Source organism: Nicotiana tabacum, chromosome 20 (assembly GCF_000715075.1).
Source record: "Nicotiana tabacum cultivar K326 chromosome 20, ASM71507v2, whole genome shotgun sequence".
Classification (NCBI taxonomy): Eukaryota; Viridiplantae; Streptophyta; class Magnoliopsida; order Solanales; family Solanaceae; genus Nicotiana; species Nicotiana tabacum.
The window spans coordinates 26,932,761-26,938,348 of record NC_134099.1 but is presented as its reverse complement, the minus strand read 5'-3'; the positions used below and the strand labels follow the sequence as shown (position 1 = coordinate 26,938,348).

At 34.6% G+C, this 5,588-nt stretch overlaps 1 non-coding gene across 1 annotated transcript; it reads right to left on the bottom strand.

Annotated features, from left to right (window-relative positions):
• Positions 1-2,640: 2,640 nt before the first annotated feature.
• TRNAI-AAU (transfer RNA isoleucine (anticodon AAU)) lies at positions 2,641-2,714 on the bottom strand. The gene has a single exon. It is a non-coding gene; the product is annotated as a tRNA-Ile (tRNA).
• Positions 2,715-5,588: the final 2,874 nt, after the last annotated feature.

The window sequence follows — 5,588 nt, the reverse complement described above, 5'->3', positions numbered from 1 at the left end:
GTGATGAACCGATGCCTGGTGAATTATTTCAAATTTTCAAAATAAGAAAACTCTAGAGGCGATTTTCCCAAGAGTCCTTCTTCCCCAATCCATTTGTAAGTGATCTTAACCTATTTTCTTTCAATTTTTTATTATATTTCATAAGATTTTAACCTAAAATCTAGTATTTTCATGGTAGAATTTGGGGGTTGGGGTAGAATTAGAGATTTTTATAAAATTGGGATTTAGACCTGTCGGATTTCGAAACAAATTATATAACCGCGCTCGGGGCTGAACAGATTTTGTTCCGAATTTTGGGTTTGGACCAAGCGGGCTCGGGGGTTGACTTTTTCAATAATGACCTAAATTAAATCTTTTGCAATTGTGGGTAGTTCCTAAGGCTTATTTTGAATTGTTTGGTTGGTAATTTACTAGATTTTGTTGGTTCGGAGGCTTGTTTGAAAGGCAAAACCGTGGTTGAGCTTTGAATTGATCTTTGGAGCGAGTAAATGTCGTGGTTAATCTTGACTTGAGGGATTAGGACTTGTTTTCCTATTGGCTACTTGTTTAGATATTAGGTACAATGTATATGTTAGGTGACGAGTACTTATGCGTTGTTGTTGGATTAAAACATGCAGGTGGGACTTGTTTCTTGTAGTTTATTGCTTTATTTGATATCCATGCTTAGACTAGTTAATTACTAAATTGATCGCTCTTTCCGCGTTTATGGACTACCTGTGATAATTGAGTATTGTTTATGAAGTTGAGGTTGGTATTGTGGAACCATTTTGACGTAATGCATGTTCTTGTTTTTTCTATCTCCCTGTTGATATATGTTCATTGTTTTATGGTAAGGGAGAGTGTGAATGCACGAAGGGTGATGCCGTGCCATATTTGAGTGTGAATGCATGAAGGGTGATGTCGTGCCATATTTGAGTGTTAATGCACGAAGGGTGATGATGTGCCGTATCTATCGATTTATGATGAAGTGAGAGTAAAAGCACGAAGAATGATGTCGCGTTCCGTATTATTGTTTCACTGTGAGGTTAAGAGTAAAAGCACGAAGGGTGATGCCGTACAGTTTTATTCATTGTGTTTATTCGTTTTATTGGTTAAAGGCATATTGATTGTTATGGTTATCATTTCCTGCTGTATTTATCGTATATTGTTCCCCTTTCGCATGTCCCCTCCCAATAGTACATGTTTAGCCTTTATTTGGTGTTATCTTCTACGTATATTGTTATCTGCACAGGTTATTTACGTGGGTATCTTGTCATAGCCTCGTCACTACTTCATCGAGGTTAGACTCGACACTTACGGAGTACATGGGGTCGGTTGTACTCATACTACACTCTGCACTTTTTGTGCAAATTTTGGTATTGGTCCTAGTTGTCCGTGAGGTGTATTATCTCGGATCAGCTGACTTGGAGACTCGAGGTAGATCTGCTGACGTCCACAGACCTTGAAATTCCCTTCCATTTTCCCTTATTTACTGCTCTTTTCATTCGAGACAGTTGTACTTATTTCAGACTCTGTTTGTAGAAATTCTAGAAGCTCGTGAAATGTGACTCCAGATCCGGGTTGTACTAAACATTAATGGTTGTTATGTTATTCCGCACTCAGTTTTAGTTTCATTTTGGTTTAATTGACTTTACTTATTGAAATTGATTAAAATTGGCTTAAAGATCCTCTAACGTTGGCTTGCCTTGCAAATGAAATTTAGGCGCCATCACAATTCCGAAAGTGGGAATTCCGAGTGTCGTGAATTCCTTAAGATAAAATATTTTTTATCGGAATTTTTTTTGAAAATCCAACAAAACCAAGATTGAAAAATAGACTTTGTTGGTTTGGTTTATAAATTTTAAAAACCCCCACCATTCATTTAGTTTGGTAATTAAAAAATTCGAACCAACTTGGCCTATGTACAACTCTACTCCTAGAATTAATACAGTAATGACTTGTTTTTTGCAAAACAATTCAAGAAATTTTCTAGAGCAAGCACAATAATGATTTTAAGGAAACAATACAAAGGAGACAATAGCACAACAAGCTCTTGTTTGTCACTGTAAAAATTACGGACTCCATGTTTAGACACTGACATCAATATGTTTAACACTTGAAAAAAACAAAAAAATTGAAACAAAAAAAATGTTTTTTTAAAATCAAATTCATGTCATAACTAACCGTTTAAATGATAGAACAATACTTAACATTTGATAGCGAAAAACAAAATGTAATAAATCGTTTTCAACCTCTCAGAAAGTTCTATGGAAAAACTATTTCATGCTTCCCGTAGAACAAACAGAGAAAAAGAAATTAGGAACGAGGACAAAGAAAAAATGGAAAAGTTTACACATTTTCTTTCATTGAAAGAAAAATGATTTTTCTCAGAGGAAAAGACCTACCTTTTGTTGACAATTAACTAATGTCCAAATCATATTTACTAGAAGTCGTATGAACTAGTTTTCTCAGCAAGGGACAAATATGATTGATTGATGAATTACTCCAATTTTTAATCTTCTTTTGTATTATTTCTTATTTTTCCTTTTATTGTGTTGTTTACAAAAGAAAATATCACGATTCCCTATCTTGATCGTTGTTCGCACCTGTCAGTCGCTCATGAAACATGGAAACGAAGCAAGTTAAAAATAGAACGACAAATGGCCCATGCAGGTCTCGAACCTGCGACCTTCGCGTTATTAGCACGACGCTCTAACCAACTGAGCTAATAGGCCGCTGCTATTGCGATGTCATCTACAATTATTTGTATTAGTGTCGTTGGGTCGTCCATAATGCTGATATCACGAGTGAGAATAGAGACTGTTCATGACTTTCTACTTCTTACTACTCCAAATAAACAATCTGTTGAACTTTAAGCTGGAGCATTGTGTGTACAAATGGGAAAAAAATTCGACTGAAATTATCTCATCTATTCATGTGCATATATAATCAATGTACATTTGACCAACTAAGTGTATAATCTTTTGTTCATTCTCTGACTTTGAGTACAGATTTTGGATTGCTTAGACTTTGCTGTGTAGCACCAACCCACTCAGGTGATTCGTCCTTTTTTGGCACAAATGTATATAAGAATGATACATATCATTCTTCATTTGGTAATTGACTCTGTATAATGCTTTTGTTTGTTCTATATATTGGATAGGATAATTCCTAACCACCACCATCATTGTGCATCTTATTTTCGATGACTTCAATTTCTCTTTTAATTTTTATTTTATAAGTCACATACATTGTATGTGATATTTACCTTGTTTTAAAAAATAGTTTATATTCATCGCTAATCGCTAATTTTAGATAAAAGCTGAGCGACAACGCGAGACACCACTTCTTCTTAACTCTTTAAGAGCTAGAAGATGTGCTTCTCTATATAAGCACAAAAATTTTCTTTTCTTTTTCCGATGAGGGACAAAGTGCATTAATAAAGAAAACAACTTTAAACTTTTTGTTTCCCTCCAAATCTTTTCCCTTCATTCACACCTCTTATCTAATTAGATAAAACCCAACAAATCTTTCACAGCACATTAATAATTTCTTGTAGTCGCGCACCACCCAATTAAACAACTGAATAATGCTTTACCATATACTGTATACAAATAGTGACTTCCTCTTAATTTTCGCACAGCATTCATCCACGTCCTCGCCACTTACATAATTCTTACACCTATATGGTAGTACTTGGCTCGGAGCTGAAAATTTTACTAAGAAGTGTCAAAATATAAAAAATTAAACACACGCAGAAAAAAGAGTCAACATATAACATATAAAAAAAAAATTAACCTAGCTAAAAAGTATAATTTTCTGGCGAATGAGTATCAATTGACACTTCTTAGCATAAGCTCGTAGTAAACTTCTGTAAGATAAGGAGGATCATAGGGTAGGTAACCTTTTCACCATTCTAAAAGAATGGTACCTTCCAGTAAGCAGGTCTCTTCAGGCACAACTACTATGAATAAAGGATTGCCTTTATTGAACCTAGCCTTATTAAATATCGTAAGAAAAAAAGCCAGCCGCTGGTGGCTCCGCCACTCCGTGGCTCGTCTTAACACTAGCTCTTTGGCGTCGAGTCGAGTGACCCGAGCCAAGTTCAGTTAATCTTGTTGTAGTAATACCCAATCAAGCCGAGATTAACTGAGCTCGTATAGTATTTGACTTATGAAAGATATTGGGCTTGGGCCATATTCTAATGCCATCATTCGGTGGTTGCGTAATCTATAAGTCGCTTTGTTTAACACATTTCTCATTATTACAAAAAAAGATGTAAAGTATCCAACTAGTTTTTCTTATGCCATTTAGAACCTGGAGTATGAGATTTCAGGATTGCCTAAAGAATGCTAGCTAATATAATAGCAATTGGCCATGGTTTCTGCAGTCAAAACTTTAGTAGTAATTTGTGGGAAATGGAAGCTTATTTATATTGTAGCCATGGCCTTCTTAGCTTCATAAACATAGTTGATACCTTGAAAAGACTTTGATGCCTAATATGGGACGCAAACAGGCGGGTTAGATCGGATATGGGCAGTTCGAAAATGGTTAATGCAAAAACGGACAAATTATCTGACACGGCCCACCATATTTAATATGGATAGAAAATGGATTCACCAACGGATAATATGGATATCCATATTATCCATGAGTTTTTGAATATGATCACTTTTGGGAGAATTACTAGTCTCCCAAGGTTGAGAAAACTCCAATTTGAGTTTTTACAAATGTAAAAGTTCAACTCATTAGTTAAGTAGATCGTATGGTTCTTATTCATATTTGATCCATCTTTAAAAAATTCATTATCCAACCCACTTTTTAGTGGATAATGTGGGTGGATAAATATCTTTTTTTTTTATCCATTTTGCCATCACTATTGCCTAACCATTTGCTTCGTTTTTTTTTATTTTAAATCACCCCGAATCGAACTCATTTTTCTCCTATAATACTGACTACTAAATTTTTTGGAAAGATTTTGCTAATTCCATAGCCTTGAAGCTCACCTCTTGATGTACTTGTCCAACAATCCTAAGTTAGGCAATTCTCTAAACAAATTGTGCCATATCATAGGTATTCAACCAATCTTGAGTGTGTTAGTTTATGAAAAATGAAATAGTGCAGAATATTAAAAATAATGCAAAAGAAAAAAAAATTATCTTCCAGCATAAAAAATATAGGAATCACAAATTTAAAAAAGATAAAGAGCAAACAAATCTCAAAAATTGGATGAGAAGATTTACCTTGGGCAAATGGCGAAAGAAGACGAAAATTAAATCAAATAATACAAACTTAAAAAATAATAAGGAAGTTTAGCTTACCCCTTCCCCTTTAGATTTGGTTGGAAAGCTTAGACGCTAAACGAATTGAAGAAAATAAGTTTCGTCGAAAGTCGACAAGCTGGAAATGTTATAACATGTAATTTTAGGGTGAGACTAGGGTGCTTAACATTATAAGGAGATTATATTATGAGTTATTTTAGTCGTGTGTAATGTTTTGAGGCCAAGCGAGTTGTGGAACAAAAGTTGAAAAATGTCATCACAAGTTACATTCAAAAATGTGTTGAAACCTAAGTCAAATGTAGCTGAGATTTTCTCCTAATGTACTTT